This window comes from Protomyctophum parallelum (genome assembly GCF_964188405.1).
Source record: "Protomyctophum parallelum genome assembly, chromosome: 5".
NCBI lineage: Eukaryota > Metazoa > Chordata > Actinopteri > Myctophiformes > Myctophidae > Protomyctophum > Protomyctophum parallelum.
The window spans coordinates 7,336,008-7,356,244 of NC_139702.1; the positions used below are offsets into that span (position 1 = coordinate 7,336,008).

Sequence of the window (20,237 nt, forward strand, 5' to 3'; positions counted from 1 at the left end):
CTCTCCATGCCGAGTCCTTCAGCAAGACGTCAGAGGAAAATGAAGTACTGTAGCCAGGCAGAGGGTGGCTGGTGTGTGTGTGTGTGTGTGTGTGTATAATGCACGTTAATAAGCACCTATCATTATAGGAAATTATAGTGCAAGTTGAACAGTGTAAGCTTTATAGTCAGTGGAGATGTAAATCTGTGCTGGATAACAATTATGTCACACCACATAGTATACTGCGACTGCATGTACTAGAATACCCAAGGCAGATTTCACACAGTGCGTAAATCAACAAATTGCAAAGCACTTGCCTGTCAAAGTGCTTCCATTAATACACACCGACATATACTTTTGTGCAGATTGTGCACTGTAGCCACAGTAACCTGAATGGACAGGCCTCTTCCCATCAACGTGGGATATACGGGCAGCGCCAGCCATCCTAGAGGAGGTTCCAGGTGGTCCCCAGCTGAGCTCAATGACTGTGAAATGTTCAGTCCAAATTGTGTCCCGTGGCCTAATTCATATCAAACTGGGTCAGTGCTGTACATGCATCAGAGTGTTACTGTACCCCACTGCTCAGCCATGTGTGCAGAAAATAGAAATTCCTAGCTCTCACATGTCTCTCTCACACACACACACACACACACACACACACACACGCACACGCACACACACACACACACAATATATATATGGGCTCCATTTTCATCACCACTAAACTCCTTATCCCTAAACTTCTTTGCCTTTTTTACTATTTTGCAAAACATTTTTGAATAGTTAAAATGGCCAGTCTACAAGCTCACGTGTCAATGTTATAGATTGGCTAGTTTAACTATTCAAAGTTTAGGGATAAGGGGTTTAGCGGTGACGAAAATGGAGCCCATAGTATAGTTAGTATGCAATTGCAAATCAGTAAAATGTAAATCATTAACATCACGTGGATTGGAGAAACTTTATGTTCACTGCAGATAACATTTAATATTAATAATTCATGTGTAAATACATTTCTAATAACTGGAAAAACACGTGCAAATGGCCACAAGCACTAGACTACATTGGTTGTTCAAATAATATATTTCCTAAGCTAATTAAAGGAGAATTCCATACTAAAAGGCTTTCTTACCTTTCTTTGTAGTTGTTACGTCCCCACCAAAGAGGTCCAGGTGTTATTTTGTGCAAAAGCTCCTTATTGGCTATTTCCCCTACCATAAGCCCTACATGAATTGCATTGAATTGAATGGGAATTAAATGGGTCTATGGGGTGTTGTGCTAATTCGGTTATTTCCATCGCTCAAAATTATAATTTCTTTGTATATATCCTCTCTTCATAATGTAAATAATATCCCAAGCGGCACACTTTACTACTTCTTTCGATGGAAATAAGCGAATTAGCATAACACCCCATAGCCCCATTCAATTCCCATTCAATGCAATGCAATTCATTGAGGGCTTATGGTAGAGGAAATAGCCAATAAGGAGTTTTTGCACAAAAAAACACCTGGACCTCTTTGATGGGGACGTAACAACTACAAAGAAAGGTAAGAAAGATAAGAAAGCATTCTAGCATGGAATTCTCCTTTAATATGGCTGATTCATGCCCTGGGGGTATCTCTTGGCCCACTTTGTGATGTGGATGGTGGGGGTTTAGGCAGTGACCGCTTGACCTCCCCGTTATGAATATAACGCCATGTGACAGAGGTACTGTACGCACTGTAATGTCTTTTATCCGCCATCAGATCAAGAGCTGCCCTTTGTCAAATTCACAATATAGCAAGGAATTCATAAAGGTAGGAGAACAAGAGAAAACTGGCTGCAGGTACTGTATTTAAATAAGTTAAAACAAATAGCCCTCAAAAGTATTCATCATAGCCATCAAAGAGATTATTTCAAATTCAATTCACCTCATTTAAAGTCTTGACAGTCAGTCAATCATTTGTACTGTATGCAAAATTATAGTTGCATTAAGACCTTAGAATAGGTCTTAATAGGACCTTAGAATGCATGCTGGTCACAAGTAACAACATAGGCTAATAATACATCTGTTTACCATTTTAGGTAAAACAATAAAGACAAAAAATATCTCCTAGTATATGACCTACAAACCTAGTCCTCCTAGGATCGCTCAAACATTTCAGCTGGAGACCCAATAGAGAAATTTAGTGTTTCCCAGGGACATACAAAACGCATTAAAATCACATACATTCACATACCCCATTATTAAAAAATATATTATAGTAAAGGTAACAAATAAAAACAGAGAGCAGGATATACTTGCGACCCCTGAGCAACTCAGAATGCGTGGTGAACATAATGTTATGGAACCAGTGGACTAGTGAGGGCCAATAAGACATGAAATAAATCTGACGTTTGGAAGAGGAGAACCCACTGGGTTTAACATGGAGACAGAAAGGGAGGAACCCAGACAAACAGATCATATTGCCAACTAGTTAGTTACGACACCCGTTCCACTCAACAACAGCGTCGAGTATTTCCACGCCACGTGCCAGAGATTCAGGAATGATGACATGAGATTAAAAAAAGCATCGTTTCCACTCCACTGCCGGTCAAAATAAAATAAATGTGAGATGAGGTATTGGGGGAGAAAAGCATTTCTAGGAAACGTGTGCAATTAAGAACACATGATTTTTATCCTCTGCAAAAAAAACAACAACAACAATGTTTTTATTCCATCGTAAAAACAATTGATGTAGGAAAGGTTACTGAGATACGATCAGTGCCTGGTACGTACATAGCAGGTTGTTATAACAGCCCATGGGTGAAATATCTGGAATGCTGCTATCTCTTGGGGAAAGAAAAACTGGTTGGAGCCTTAGCCATTATTCATAACTAGAGTTCGTGCCACTACACAGCCCTAACACCTACGTAAGTACGTATACATCGCACAGCCGATCCAACCAATATGTCTGAATCATATTGACAGGGGGGCTTGTTAAGGCTCATACTTAGGCCCTCATTTATCAACCGTGCGTACGCCAAAATATGGGCGCACGCCGAAATTACCGACATTTTCGGCATTTAACATTTCAGGAAACGTATTGCCGTTGTTCATGTCGCAAAAACGAGGGCGAGGCTTGATTTCTTAGGGCGTGCCAGATCAAATTCAGCCGTGACATTTATTAACGTGAGAACAAAATTAAGGAAGGATCAGCTGTTTGCGATCACGTTATAAATGCCGTGGCGACGTGGGTGTACTACAAAACCTGCACTCGAATCTGTGGCAGATTTTACACTCGATTGATAAATGAGGGCCATAGTCTGGATTTAGGTGACCACCGAACTACAACATGACGTCACAACGAGCCGCGGTGAAGAGCAAACCACCGCCACCGCTCCGGCCCTTCTCTCTGTTTTTACTCGCCACCGCTCAACGTTATTTCAGCTCTGGTGGTCAGCTCACCACCGGAGCGGTGGTCACCTCACCACCAAAAATCCAAACTATGAATAGGCCTTTAGAATACCCGTCTCTCTGTGTCCCTTATCTCCATATGGAGATCTCTGTATCTGTTGTTCTCAGTCTATCTGTGTCCCTTATCTCCATATGGAGATCTCTGTAACTGTCCCTTTGAAGCCTCCACAAAGGTCCAAGTAGTTTCTGATGTGGTCGGCTCATGTTACATCAAGTGCCATTCGTGGCATTCTTGTGTAGAAGCCATCCAGGGCCATAGATATCCTACTATAAATGCACCACATCTCTGTGTGTACGACGTACGTGAGTACGTCTGGAAGCCATAGATATCCTACTATAAATGCACCACATCTCTGTGTGTACGTACGTGAGTACGTCTGGAAGCCATAGATATCCTATTATAAATGCACCACGTCTCTGTGTGTACGTACAGTACGTGAGTACGTCTGGAATCCTCGTCACTCGAGAAACGTTTGCCAAGTTTGACACACACACACGTTCCACACCACAACAGGGCCCGGTGCCGAGTCCGTCAGATGTCCAGAACCAGCACTAAAGCCTCTGCCCATGCTCCGGAAAGATCAACAAATCAAGATCACCCCTAGATCTCCATATATGGAGCTGGCCTGTTCTGAGATCACACCTGATCACCCCCCCCCCCCCCCCTCAACAGGCACTGTGATCACCCATAGATCTCCATATATGGAGCTGGCCTGTTCTGACATCACAATGATGCGCAACCTCACCATTAATTAGCCAATTGATCACACCTGGTCACCCCCCAACGGGCACTTGTTCTAGTTTAAAAATGGATGCCTCATTGGCTGCTGCAGTGCATTGGCGTGTTGTGATTGGCTGCTGCAGTGCATTGGCGTGTTGTGATTGGCTGCTGCAGTGCATTGGCGTGTTGTGTCTCCCAACGAAGGCGGAAGTCAAGAGGAAGTGCAGAAGGTGCACTGCGTCGCTGCCACTCAAGTGACTACTGGCCAATCACAGTGTGTCTTTTCCGGGACTTCAATCCAAGGAAGCTTTATTGGCATGAGGAAACATCATCATTTATTTAACTCGCGTCCATGTTCACATGGTATGAAGCACAGATTCATAAATACTATACAATACAGACATGCAAAGGTGGAAGAACACTTTTCAGAAAAGCACCCGCTTTGTAGATTTCTTTAGATTTTCATTTTTAGTAATGAAATTAATTTAAACATAGATGGGCATGGATCAGTTATTTTTGTCTGAAGTTCATAATGCTAGTATTCTTACATTCCAACATGATACTCATCTCCGACTCCGTTTTCATTACATAGATTACAAATCCTCTTTCCAGTCCTTTATATCTGCCAGTGACCTTTGGGAGTCTTGTGTTGTTTAACCTAAAGTTACAAATGGCCTGTCTGTACTTACTACTTACTAGTACTTATGGTTTTCACATAACAGGTATTTCTTCTAATTTAAACTCTTGTTTGTACTCAAACGTAAACTTTACATGATGTCATATTATTAAGTTCACTTTGCCACTTTTGCAAAAACTGATCTTTCAACTTTTGTTCAACTTTTCGCTTCAACCAGTGAATGTTTGGGCCAACCAAATATAAGACATACCATAGTCGTCCAATATTTGCTTTACCTGTGCAACCCGAGGTGACAACATTTACACCTGTGCTAAACAGGTTAAGCAGACAGTCGTACATTATTACTCTCTCATGTCAAACAAACGTTTACATTGCTAAAGCAAGTGCCGCTAGGAAAAAGGGAGTCGCGCCTCTGATTGGACTACTGAACATCCCCTTGATGCGTGATGCTTCCGCGATATGCTTCGCAAGGAATCTCGGAAAAGCTTGCCTCCAATCAATGCCTCCAAGAGAGACACGCCCCCAGAGCCGAAGGAGGCGTCTACCTTTTTGTCCAATAGAGCGTCGCAGTCCCGCCCCCTTTCAGAACGACGAGTGGCCCAGGAAATGATTCTCCATTCATTTTCTCCATAGGCTTTTCAAAAAGTATTTATAAAAATATGGTTAAGGCCTATTCATAGTCTGGATTTTCGGTGGTGAGGTGACCACCGCTCCGGTGGTGAGCTGACCACCGGAGCTGAAATAACGTTGAGCGGTGGTGAGTAAAAACAGAGAGAAGGGCTGGAGCGGTGGCGGTGGTTTGCTCTTCACCGCGGCTCGTGACGTCATGTTGTAGTTCGGTGGTCACCCCACCACCGTAAATCCAGACTATGTATGAGCCTTTACGCCGCGGACAAAGCCAACTCGGATCGTGACAAATCATTGACACAAGACTGTGGTTGTACTGGTCAGCTCCCAGGTTTTAATGTGTGTGTGTGTGCGTGTGTGTCTGTCTGTCTGTGTGTTTCTATGTGCAGGGCGTTGCTGAAAATGAGAACCTGTGCTCAGCTACTTCCCTGGGTAAATAAAGAATAAAAAAGAAAGAATGAGGTCATCTCCCATGTCCCGTGTCAGATCTCCACACTCTCCTCATCCCATACAAGGCATTCCAGGCAGGTCGCCAGTGGACTTTCAGATGCAGTTCTCTCAAGGAAATTGAAGTTCATGTTGAATAAATAAAAACTCTAACTACCAATATGCAAAGAGAGGCAGGCTATTATTCAACCGATTTGTGTCCATCTCCGTGTCCAGCAGCATTATCAACCGTACGATGATGGAGCACCGGTACTTACAAAGATAGCATGCAGACGTTTTGACAAGGGAACCCCTTTTGGTGTTAGCATTGTGTTATGCTTTAGCTATTGAAAAATAGCAGATCTACAAGCTCATAGCGCGCAACCGAGTGGCGCGCTACAAGCTTGTAGGTCTGCTATTTATTTATTTTTAATCGAAGAACGACTGACATAGAAACATAGCTTTTTCAGAAAACTGTCAGGATGTAGAAGACATTTTTAGAATCTGATCTCAGGTCAAAATGGGTTAAATCATAATTCGACAAGTCTGAAAAGCCAACATCTTCATGGGACCAGATAACATCAAAACACTTGAGTACACTGCCTAAAATATCTTGTCATTAACTTCTACCAAACACAGTATGCTACAAATGCTTGAGAGCAACAACATTGAAGATAAGGCCACGCCGCCACAGACCACATCAACATATCTTATGTTGTGACTAGTCTACAGACCACATCAACATATCTGATGTTGTGACTAGTCTACTGTTGCATGGAAGGTTTTAACGTCTCTCAATTGTCAAATGTGATATGCGCTTTCAGGCGGACAGCATGGATGGACGAAGATTATCCCTGCTAAAAAACACTTGTGAAACGTTAAACGTTGTAGTAGTGTGGACCTTTACTTCAACAGCATCCACTTACAGTCCAAGGAGGCTCCCTGGCTGTTCATCTCATTATTTAGTACATGCGAGCCATAAAGCAAAGAATGCATATCATATCTAGTAAGTAAGTAAGTAAATTTGATTTATATAGCACCTTTCACAGAGAGGACTCACAAAGTGCTTTACATACAATAAAAATACAGAACAAGGTAAACAAGCAAAACAATGCAGAATAAAACATGTGCTGTACAATTCAGCTCAACAGGACAACAATATGATCATCATGCGTACATCATAAAACAAAAGGTAGGTTAATTAAAATCAGGTTGAACCATCCACAAATGCTTGTTTAAAAATAAACGTTTTGAGGCTATTTTTAAAAATGCCCACAGAGGAGGAAAATCTCAGTGCTAGTGGGAGAGCATTCCAAAGTTTGGCTGCTACTACGGCCTGAAATGATTTGTCACCTTTAGTTTTCACTTTGGTGGAGGGTGGGTCTAATAGACCCTGATTTGCAGACCTAAGGGCCCTTCTGGGCACATAACGAGGTACCAGGTCAATCAAGTAGCCAGGGGCCTGATCATGCATCGCTCTGAAGGTGAGCACAAGTACCTTGAACTGAACCCTGAAGTTCACCGGAAGCCAATGCAAGGAGGCCAGGATTGGGGTGATGTGGCAGAATTTGCTGGACCTAGTGAGTAGTCTGGCTGCAGCATTTTGGATCATTTGAAGGCGGTCCATGGTGGTTTTATTTAAGCAGGTGAGAAGAGAGTTACAATAATCAAGCCTTGAGGAAACAAATGCATGGATAATTTGTTCCAGTTCTGTGTGAGACTATTGCTCTAAGCTTGGCGATGTTTCTGAGGTGAAAAAAGCATGTCCGGGTAAACTGATTTAATATGAGTGTCAAAGTGCATGGATTGGTCAAAATTGACGCCAAGGTTCCTGATGTTTGGACGCACATTGCGTTTGAGGGGCCCGATGCAGTCCAAAACATTAGGCACAATATTCTCAGGGGCCACAATAAGTACCTCAGTTTTGTCGTTATTTAGCTGGAGGTAATTATTTGCCATCCAGGCTTTAATGGCTGATATGCATTAAAGTAAAATATCAAAATTAAAATCAGCAGGACACTTAGTGTTAAAAGAATAGTAAAGCTGGATATCATCTGCATAAAAATGATAAGAAATGTTATTAAAAGTGCTAATAAGGTGACCTAAGGGTAGCATATAAAGTTCAAATAAGGTTGGTCCCAGGACCGAACCTTGGGGGACCCCACAGGAGAGGGGAACATAGTCTGAGATATGGGGACCTACTGCCACTGAAAATGTCCTATCTGAAACATAGGAAGTGAACCAGTCAAGGGCCTTCCCAGTAACCCCTACCCGATCCCTGAGCCTATTTATTAGTGTGGGGTGATCAATCGTGTCGAAAGCGGCACTAAGGTCCAACAAGACCAAAATTGAGCATCTCCCGGCATCTGATGCCATCATTATATCATTTGTTACTCTTAAAAGTGCGGTTTCAGTGGAGTGCATTTGTCTAAAACCGGATTGAAATTTGTCTCAAATATTGTGCTCATTTAAAACAGTTAAAAGTTGTTGTTTGAAATAAAAGGGAGCTTTGAAATAGGCCTATAGCCAATAGGTAGTGCAGGATCCAAACCAGACTTTTTCAATAGAGATCATAGAGATGAGGGATTTATGATGGTATACTATATGGTACACTAAAGGCTGATGTTGGGACTGCAAAAAAGTACGAACTCCTGTCTTTGTTGTTAACATTTTCATCCATCCATCTTCAACCGTTTATCTGAAGTCGTGTCACAGGGGCAGCAGTTCCTGCAGTGAGTGGACCCCAGACTACCCTTCACCTCGCCACACCAGCCAGCTCTGACTGGGGGATCCCGAGTCGTTCCCCAGGCCATGCAGGGAGATACAATGCCCCGTGGCTTCCGCCCAGCTGGGCATGCCACTGATGCCAGGAACATCTCCCCGGGGAGGCATCCTTACCTTACTACCGCCCAAACCACCTCAACTGTCTCCTTGCTAAGCAAAGGAGCAAAGGTGCCTGAGGGAGATATCAGTCAACCCTCTTGAGAAAACCCATTTCAGCCTCATGCACCCACTGAATATTTAATACTCACCCCTTGTAGTTTATGACAACTCCAGCTTGACTTGACTCCTACCAGGTCCTGTCAGCGCTGACGACAGAACGCCAACTCTATAAAAAGCATCCTATCCACACCTTTACCATTCCCCTCTATTTTTCTGCCCTTTCACCACTCATGTTATGAGGAAGTTCTAATGAATCAGCCTATTGAGACAAATGGAGCCATGAACTGGCCTGACACAAACAAAGTGTGTGTGTGTGTGTGTGTGTGTGTGTGTGTGTGTGTGTGTGTGAGGTGCAGTTCAACTCTCCCGGCCTCGTAGCAAGGACAAAGCTGTCGTTTGTGGGCATTCACCGCTTCAAAGTCAACTGTATATGCATTTGTGCATATTTTATGAGTTACGATTTACATATGCTTATGGGTCAATGTGTGCATATTAGTGGTGTCAAAAAATAATAATAATAATAATAATTCAGCAATGCATCGCGATTCGGCCGTGCAGCAATGCAATGCAAGGCATATAGTTCTAATATAATATCATTCTAATAAATGATGTTGTTGTATTGACTGATGAAAAATGTGCATGTGTCTGTGTGTGTGTGTGTGTGTGTGTGTGTGTGTGTGTGTGTGTGGTGGTGGTGGGGGGGGGGGATTGGTGGACCTCAAGCAGTTTAGGCTGTCTTTTGTTGGGCGCCTAAGGACACATGATGACACCCAGAATGGAGTCCACCCTAAACTCCACCACTAAACCACCGCCCAGACACACTTGTACAAACAACTGGTGATAAACCTTGAGTGATATGACTGCTGGCTGGTTATGACCACTTCAACCAGACCAGAACTCGACTTTGGTCAATAATATCTTGACAGTTCATATTCAAAACTGCTGTGTCACACACACACACACACACACACACACACACACACACACACACACACACACACACACACACCCCCCCCCCCCCCCCCCCCCACATAGACATAAACACACAGCTGTTGCGCATCAGAGAAACACCCCTTCTTATTAACACTCAATCACTGGTAACCACAAATCATGGAATGTTTGTGCTTATTCTGTATGTTGTGTGTGTGTGTGCGCGCATGCACACGTGTGTGTGTGTGTGTGTGTTCTGTTGTCTGCCTTAGAGTGAGATAGGGAGTGTCTGTGTGTATTATGTCTGTTTCAAAAATCTAAACTGTATGTCTCTATTTTCTGTGTGTGTCTCCATCTGGGTCTGAGTTTTCCTCTGAGCTCAACCCTTATAATGGTGCGTTCACATCACACGGGCAGATGCAAAGACGCAAAGATACATGGGAGTATCCTTTGGAGCAGCTACATGCATCACTGCGTCTCTGCATCATCATGTCGCTGCTGGCTTCCATTGACAATGAATAGTAGACCACAGTGTCTTTGTGTCTGCCTGTGTGTGTGAACGCAACATAAGCTTACATAACGCGACCTTGATAATGAATCTAGCACCGTGGTGAAAAGTATTGCGCAATCTTCCAGGTCAAGGTTAGGTTGCCCTGCTTCCTATGATTGATATCCAAAAATAAAACGCTCACATACTACGAGTGCTTCATTACGTCATCACGCTGAGTGCTTGGTTTCCGTCACTCCGTCTATCATCACCATCACTTTTGAGGTGCCTTCGTTCCCACATCATCAGCACCCTCGTGAAAGTTGTGAAAAACCAAAACCTCACATCAGCAATCATCTCATCTCATTGCAAACATTCTGACCGGGCACCCATTTTGGTGTTAGATTACGTTATGCTTTAGCTATTTAAAAATAGCAGATCTACAAGCTCATATCGCGCCACCGAGTGGCGCGATACGAGCTTGTAGGTCTGCTATTTTTGAAAAAAATCGAAGAACGACTGACATTTTTTAGAATCTGATCTCAGGTCAGAATGGGTTAATCAGACCCAGTGTGTGTCCAGTGGAAACCTCGTATGAATCTGATCTCAGGTCAGAATGGGTTAATGTCTGTCTATTTCATGAGACACAGACAGATCTGGCATTTTTGCACACATAAAGCGGCTGATCAAACAGATCTGTCTGTGTGTGTGTGTGTGTGTGTTCAGAGACACAGACAGAGAGTTATGCCGACATGCGGTGCGCCGTGCAGCATGCGGTGTTGGGGCCGATGGGAGATAAGGGCAGTCTTGATGCCATGTAAATGATTAGGAGCAATGAGAGCAGACAGACAGACAGCAGGAACACTATGCTATTGTCATGCCAGCTCCCTCTCTGCCACCGCCACGTCAAAACGTGGCCTCGGAGGACACCGCTGAATTTATCCCATTCTGACCTGAGATCAGATTCATACGAGGTTTTCCACGGGACACACACTGGTCTGATTAACCCATTCTGACCTGAGATCAGATTCTAAAAATGTCAGTCGTTCTTCGATTTTTTTTTCAAAAATAGCAGACCTACAAGCTCGTATCGCGCCACTCGGTGGCGCGATACGAGCTTGTAGATCTGCTATTTTTCAATAGCTAAAGCATAACGTGATGCTAACACCAAAATGGGTTCCCGGTCAGAATGGGTTATGCTAGGGCTGACCTCGATTAGTCGAATAGTCGACTAATCGATCGGAACGGGTCTCAGTCGACTGACCACCTCTTAGTCGATGTTCATCTTTCTTTTTTTTCTTTTTTTTTGCCCCAAATAATTGTATATAAAAATACAATATTTACAAAAATATACACAAATATTGTATTATTCCACTAGGTCTGTGGGGGACATAAACACATTTGAACATTCTGACTGTTCAAATCTCCAATGTGCATGTGGAGTGTGTCTGCCTGTGTGGCAATGTGCCACTGCCTGTGCCTTGAATCGCACAGTGCGCTGCAGGCCTGATAGACTCTAGAATCTCAATCTCACCTGCTGTGCTCAATCTGGCTAATGACAAGCCTCTCAGTTGTTAAAAAAAAAGAATGTTCAAATGTGTTTATGTCCCCCACAGACCTAGTGGAATAATACAATATTTTTGTATATTTTTGTAAATATTGTATTTTTATATAAAAAAAATTGGGCAAAAAAAAAAGAATATGTTGTTGTTTTTTTTGTTTTTTTGCTCAGTCGACTATTAGTCGACTAACAGCAAATGTATTCATCTATCAGTCGACTATACAAATCCTTAGTCGGGGACAGCCCTAATTTATGCACACATCAAAGTATCACAGTCATTCCGGGAGGGAGTGGACGGTGACTGTGTGTGCGTGAGTGCTGCCTTGTAGATGTGACATCTACTGGAACTTAACACTGCACGGTAAATACCATGCGTCATGTCATGCCTTGTTTTTTTATCATGTTTAAATTATTATATTTCTTCATTCATTTATCAGTTTTATTTAAACCACATAGTAACTTTGTTTAGAGCTACAGTATACAAAAAAAGTTAAGTAAAGAGTATAATCATGAAGTTGATTACGTCTCTCTAGACTGCCAGAGAAAATATGGGTGTGGATGGAGAGTGAACAATGTTCTTCCCCTCCCTCGCTAACAAGCGCTGAGGTCACCTTGAGCACCTTCCCAAAAGCCCCCGTTGTTCCTGACAAGCTGCCCAGTGGCCAAATGTAGAAGGTCGAGATATACTGGAGCTGCTCTTGAATGTCAATGTCGAGCAGAAGCAGGGTGCCGATGAGAAAAGCACTATTAGTGTAACTCTGAGGCTGCGTTCGAATTGCTAGGGTTGTTCCCTACTCCCTACCCCCATACGGGGATCCAGACTATAGGGTTGTTCCCTACTCCCTACCCCCATACGGGGATCCAGACTATAGGGTTGTTCCCTACTCCCTACCCCCCATACGGGGATCCAGACTATAGGGTTGTTCCCTACTCCCTACCCCCATACGGGGATCCAGACTATAGGGTTGTTCCCTACTCCCTACCCCCCATACGGGGATCCAGACTCTAGTGGACTCTATAGTGATGATTTCGGACAATACTCCCTGTATGGGGAGCACCGACTCTGACGTCAATATCGGTAGAGGGCGCTATAGGTCCGCGGGGTCATGTACTTTTTATTTGCATTGTAATATACGGCAAAAGTAGCTCTGCTCACAATACGGACGTTTGGTGTTAACAGAAACAGCAGTCCAATAAATTACTATCTATAGGCCGCCGCCTAGATAACATTTTTTTTTTCATGGCAGGAATTAATGAATATTAATAAAACATGTTTGGACACAATTAATGTGTCTCACATGCATGTATTTAGCCTACGTTTGTGATAAAGGGCCTGGGTGATACTATTGCAAATGAATTGTTGTTATAAATAAAATAACGCGTGCATGTGCGCTCAAGAGCGAGCTTGAGCAATGCATTATGGGGCAGATTTGCCACTACATGAGGGTGCAAAAATGCTCACTACATATTCGGACACTATAACAAAATGGCGGAACCCCAAAGTAGTGCACTATATGGGGCATAGGGAATGAATTCGAACGCAGCCCGAGTGTGCAAAGCATGGTGGGATAGAGGGGTGAGAATAAACATGTAATTTGTTGTCGGTTATAGAACAAAGTTGCGCTCAGCCGATCGAATGGCATACAACAATGTATATATCTGGCTTTACAAACCAACATGTCAGCTGTGAGCAAAAGCATTTTAACCTGGGTTTACAGAACACTAATTCAATCTTAGTTCACCTTCAGCATTTCATCCTGGTGCAACACCACCACACCATACAAAACTATCCCACACAACTAATGAAAAAGTATTGATTCACCCAAAAGTAACCCCCTGTCTGAAGAGTGTGTACACCCAGTCAGTGATCAGGGAAGCCAATCTGATCAAGTACATTAAGTCCCCTGCTCTCACCCCCTCCACTAATCCTTGCAGTTACTGCCATCAGGTTGATGTTACAAAGAACCACTGGATCAGAAAAGACATAAAGAAATATACTTGTGACAGACAATGAAGTCAAGTTGAATCTAGTCTTTGCAGCAGGTTTCAGGCATGATTCAGTGGAGACCTCATAATAACCCTGGAGAATGTCTGCTTTGTTTGTTCCGCCTCCCTTCCCTCTCTTCTCTCCTGGATATTAGTCACATTAGACTGCCTTACAGGAATGGAATACATTAACGAGAGAGAGAGAGAGAGAGAGAGACAGGGAGGGAGAGAGAGAGAGAGAGAGAGGGAGAGAGAGAGAGAGAGAGAGAGAGAGAGAGAGAGAGAGGGAAAAGAGGGAGGAGAAAAGGCCATCGATATGTTGTTGGACGGACTACTATTTGTTCGTCTAGTCAATATGCCAATAGATGTATTGACGTACATCAACACTAAAGCCCTGTTATACAGTTAGTCCTACTTACAGTAGTTGCGTGCCGACTGTGAGCTTGTAGATCTGCTTGTAGGTTTTAGGTGTACGACACAGCGTGCAACAAACAAAGTATAAATCAGGCCAAGATACCCATGTACCTGTCTAAATACTTCACTAAGATACCCATGTACCTGTCTAAATACTTCACTAAGATACCCATGTACCTGTCTAAATACTTCCTTAATGTAAACGAAGTCCACACCCACAACACCAGAGGGAGTGCAACAAACCATGTACAACCCAGATTCGGCACAAACAAGGGACTAAATTCTTTTCGCTCCTATGCCACCAAAATGTGGAACGCCCTACCAACAGTCATTAAGACATGTGAATCCCTTGACTCCTTCAAAACCGCTCTCAAAGGGCACCTACGGACGGCTGCAATTCGAAACTGGCCTCTGGAAAATCTGAATCCCCCCCCACCCCCCCCCCCCCCTTTCCCCTCACTGTATATGTATCTTTTCCCTTTTTGCTTCCTATATGATGAATTCCTGTTCTGTTCTTTAGCTACATAGAAGTGTCTATTTGTATGTCTCTAAATGTTTTGATGAATTGAACAATGTGGACCCTGTTGTAAACAAGTGTAATGCTTAATTGGGTCGTCCACTCACAGTTAACAGTCTTTGTATTGAGTTTGTGCTTAAAATGTACTGTAAATTCTACAAACTGTTAATAAATATTTCAATCAATCAATCAATCAGGCATTAAATCCCTTTTGCTAACGGGCTAGAAATCCAAACTTACAAACCACAGAGAAATGGAGCTGTTGTGGATGTTGTACTTATCTGACCATAGTTAACTTGCATTAATCGCAGCAATACTTTACTATGACACAAAGGCATGAGCGGTCACAATGTCTATTTCCTCTACGAACCAACAATCAGGGCAGGATACAGTAAATCACACAGTGAACTATGTATGCGACTCATTAACTGGATTATGACATCAGTCATTAATCCACTTTCTGTTGCTGTTCAATTTATAAATGGAGCTTAGCCAGATGGCTTAGTTGTCATTTTCCCTCTAAAATTGCATGTACATGAATAAATCACAAAAGCACATAACATCATTAGCGACCAATGAGACGGACATTATTATGAAACACAAGAGAGTCTGACACTAATCAACAGAATGCGGTTGGCAGTTCTTCAAACGAGATCATATTAGATTAGAGAACTTTAATATCCTCAGCGAGGACATTTCAGACTACAGACATAGAGTATAAATACATATACACAAAACAAATTAACTTGAACACAATTCAAGTAAAGTTGTAAAAAGGCGGACACGCATTCAGGAACATCCGTTTTACATGCAGTCTACGCCAAATATATTTCAAATGCTGCAGCCTTCTCCAGCCCAACACCATACATCACTGACCACAGCGGTGTACGTCTGTCTGGTCAGTGGGGCTGGAAGTGACCGTTTGCTAGGGCTGGGCAATAGGCCTATGTGACAAAACGATAAATAATACAGTGATGCAAATAGCTAAGGATGCATCCTGCATCCTTAGCCCATTTTGGGCGGGCACCCATTTTGGTGTCAGCATCATGTCGTGCTTTAGCTATTGAAAAATAGCAGATCTACAAGCTCATAGCGCGCCACCGAGTGGCGCGCTAAGAGCTTGTAGGTCTGCTATTTTTGAAAAATCGAAGAACGACTGACATAGAAACATGGCTTTTTCAGAAAACTGTCAGGATGTAGAAGACATTTTTAGAATCTGATCTCAGGTCAGAATGGGTTAAAAGCACGCCATCATGTCACCCTCCCTCCGGGGGGTCCTGGGATGCAATACTGTACTCGGTACTGTACGTGGTTGAAGTAGGACTCCCTGTATGTCCCCCTGGGACCCATCTAAAAGACCACCCCTGGGTCCCGAGGCCCATTATGTATATACAGTATATATAAAAGTAGATGGCAACTCATTTTTGCTACATTGTCACTTATGCTATATCACAATATTATTGACATTATTGCCCAGCCCTACTGCTTGCTAGGCCTTAAATCTCTATAGATGAAGATTATTTATTAATGTTCAAAATAACAAAAATGGTTTTCCATACTGTTTCCAGGCCTGTTGACCCACCTCACCCCTGCCCACTTTGACTGGCTGGGATGGCTTAGGGTCGACGACAGAGTACAGCATCTTGCAATGGGTCTGGTCCACAAGATTCGATACACCACCAAGATACCCATGTACCTGTCTAAATACTTCCTTAATGTAAACGAAGTCCACACCCACAACACCAGAGGGAGTGCAACAAACCATGTACAACCCAGATTCGGCACAAACAAGGGACAAAATTCTTTTCGCTCCTATGCCACCAAAATGTGGAACGCCCTACCAACAGTCATTAAGACATGTGAATCCCTTGACTCCTTCAAAACCGCTCTCAAAGGGCACCTACGGATGGCTGCAATTCGAAACTGGCCTCTGTAAAATCTGAATCCCCCCCACCCCCCCCACCCCATTTTCCCTCACTGTATATTGTATCTTTTCCCTTTTTTGCTTCCCATATGATGAATTTAGCTACATAGAAATGTCTATTTGTATGTCTCTAAATGTTTGTATGTCTTTAAATGTTTTGATGAATTGAACAATGTGGACCCTGTTGTAAACAAGTGTAATGCTTAATTGGGTCGTCCACTCACAGTTGACAGTCTTTGTATTGAGTTTGTGCTTAAAATGTACTGTAAATTCTACAAACTGTTAATAAATATTTCAATCAATCAATCAATCTGTGTAGTGTAAGAATCCTGACAAGTCAGAGAGAACAAAGTGTCCAGTGGAGGGAGGGTACTGTATATTGCACACAGCCCACAGTATAAACCGACTCGTACGGTACATACAGTATACCTGCACCAGCCAAAGATACAGTGCACAATATGTACAGTATGTGTACAGTGATAATCTTTCATTCAGCCACTAACCTTGGTAAGTCAGCGCATGGGGACACAGTGCAGCGATAGGGGGGGGAACGCCAGCTGTGGCCTGGCTTACTTTGCAACCCCAGAGCTATTCCACATAATAAGACACGTCAGCAAGTGTCTCTGTATTGTTCCCTGGCCCAGCCAGCGGCCTCCTGTCCTGGGCAGCAGGCCAACCTGGCCTGGGACTAGTGGGTAGACAAGAGCGATGTTCTAAAAAACTATCCCAACCGAGAGACACATTATGGAAAGAAAGAGACAATGACAATGGCAGATAGAGGGGCCAGTCCCTACACTGTAAAAACCGCCTGTGTTCATTTAAAGCTGCAATCCTGAACAGATTTCAATGAGTATAACATTATTTTGACCAATCCTGTTCCTGTATGGAGTATTTATAAAGTGTATAGACTTCTTTTTTCTCGTGTACAAAAATAGCTAAAAGATCACAATGCTCTGCTACTTTTGGCTAACATTCCCTCCAGAATAATCCAATTTAACTATAGGACATCTGCAGTGATTGGAGATGGTCTCTCTGTCTATTCTTTGAGAGTATGTACAAATAGTACAGCCTGAAGCTCCTACAAAGAGGGGATTGCATCTTGGGTAGAGTGGTAGATGTAGAGTCTTCCACGCAGGAGAGGAATATAGTAGAGTAGAGTTGACTGTGTATTAAAACCCATTTTGGGTGGGAACCCCTTTTGGTGTTTTAAACATTATGTTATAATTTAGCCATTGAAAAATAGCAGATCTACAAGCTCATAGCGCGCCACCGAGTGGCGCGCTATGAACTTGTAGGTCTGCTATTTTTGAAAAATTGTGAAAATATTTATTTCAGAAAACTGGGAGGATTTAGAAGATTGAATGGGAGAGTGGAAACACCACCGACTGCTCTGGTGTCACTATGAACAGTCTAACAGGTACGGTAAGGGATTATCACAGCACTGTAAACGTTGTTACACTGTAGCAACAAGCAAGTGAGACTTTTACAGGATTCGAGTACAGTTGACAAAAAGTTAAGCGAAGGGAAGCGTTTCAGGAGGAGAAAAAAATGTAAATGAGGTGTGGCAGCTGTGGTCGGTGCATGGCGTGTCCGTCCGCGTGCAGGACAATTAAACCTCTCATGTCCCGGGAGGGCTGCTGGCGGTGTGAAATAAGCAGGTGTTTTCTCACTATCTTACTGTTATGTGGACGGGATAACAACAGCCTATGGTTTCCCTCCTCCACTGAATTGGACAAAACATCAGCTTGAGGATTTAGTAGCAGCTAAATGCAAGTGTAGGAAGGGTGGAATGCACTTCCCATTGCAGTCAGAACTGCAGCATCACTCCCAATCTTCCGCCGTAGTCTGAAAACCCACCTTTTCAGACTCCATCATGGCCCATAGCACTTATCCTATCCTACCCCACTTAGCATTTCGGTAGACTTAGATAGCATTTGATAGACTTATAGCATGTTATGTAGACAGCACTATAATTGCATTGTATATAGTCATAGCACGCCATAGTACATATGTATAGCATAGTAGTATAGATGTATAGTTTATATGTATAGTCTCATAATATAGATATTCCACTGTTACTTTCTTAGCTTACGCATGTTTCATGATAAATGCTTTTTTGTGATGTATTCCCATGCTTTTTGTTCCTGCTTAATGTAAGTCGCTCTGGATTAAGAGCGTCTGCTAAATGCCTAAATTGTAAATTGTAACGGTTAGAAAAAGACAGCGGTTGGAAATGTGAGCTTTAGGTTTAGCAGCTAAAGGTTCTGCTGCTGAAGCAGCTAAAGGTTCTGAAGCAGCTAAAGGTTCTGCTGCTGAAGCAGCTAAAGGTTCTGAAGCAGCTAAAGGTTCTGCTGCTGAAGCAGCTAAAGGTTCTGAAGCAGCTAAAGGTTCTGCTGCTGAAGCAGCTAAAGGTTCTGAAGCAGCTAAAGGTTCTGCTGCTGAAGCAGCTAAAGGTTCTGAAGCAGCTAAAGGTTCTGAAGCAGCTAAAGGCTCTGCTGCTGAAGCAGGCAGTGCCACCGTCATTCCTTGACATGCAGTGACACTTGACCCTGCATACCTTCCTTTGAGTCCAGAGAGGAGCGGCGGCACGGCAACAGAAAACTATGCTGAACGACATTAAGGGAAAGTGAGGGTTTAGTTTCTGCTGGTGCCTGGGGGAGGGGAAGGGACGTTGCTTTTACTGCTTAAGCCAGCAGATGGATGCTCATACCAGTGACACAGCTATGGTTGCACCCTCTAGCTTTTAGGAGTTCAAGTGAAGACCCGACCCTTTAGGGTTAATTTTGACACTCAGAGCCAGAGTGAAATGAAAACTGATAATTGTACTGTTGTGCTTTCATCCATCATGCTGTGTGTTCTTAATAAACCGAGGACAGTCATCGTATGATGAATGTGAACGATCCTTGGTCACTTCTCCCGACCACAACGGAGAGGGGGGGGGGGGGGGGGGGGGGAAGAGACGAGCAGCACAAGCCTGTCACCGTTTCCCCGTTTACGGAATTACTTCCAGACCAGTAAAACGCCAGGCCAGGACAGAGCCATTAGGTTACCGCCGACTAAATCCATGTCATTTGTTCAAGGTTTTCCAAAAAAGCGGTCAGACGTCTCATACTCATTTATTTTACTTAAGTTGTCCTTGAAAGGAGTACGGAGGCGCAGAGAGACTGACGGGAACTCTCTCTCACTCCACCTCAAAGCTTAGAGAGGCTACATTTGACATACCACTGACTCTAGTGCTTCCCTCGCTGAAAATGAGGAATGAATGCTAATGGTGTAAAATAACACTCAGTTGACGTGTCGACCCAATATCAGGTGTTTTGCTAGTTTTAAGTGGCTAAAATGTAGTTTGTTGATGTTGTAATCCTTACCTCTCAGGGGATGGGATGCCTGATCCGGTCCTACAGTTAATGCCGTCTCAGCAGCTATGGGATGAAAACAGACAAAACACATGATTACTCTCTGCGTCCTGGCCTTCTGTGGGGCGGATACTGCAATCCAATAACCCATTCTGACCTGAGATCAGATTCATACGAGGTTTCCGCCGGACACACACTGGTCTGATGAACCCATTCTGACCTGAGATCAGATTCTAAAAATGTCAGTCGTTCTTCGATTTTTTTCAAAAATAGCAGACCTACAAGCTCGTATCGCG

At 43.3% G+C, this 20,237-nt stretch overlaps 1 protein-coding gene across 1 annotated transcript in view; it reads right to left on the bottom strand.

Moving 5' to 3' along the window:
• Positions 1–19,972, bottom strand: part of add3a (adducin 3 (gamma) a) — a 145,057-nt gene extending 125,085 nt beyond the window's left edge. The window contains exon 1 of the mRNA XM_083765103.1: positions 19,954–19,972. The gene's annotated coding sequence lies outside the window, so the exon portion shown is untranslated. The remainder of the gene's footprint in view (positions 1–19,953) is intronic.
• Between the last annotated feature and the right edge of the window lie 265 nt (positions 19,973–20,237).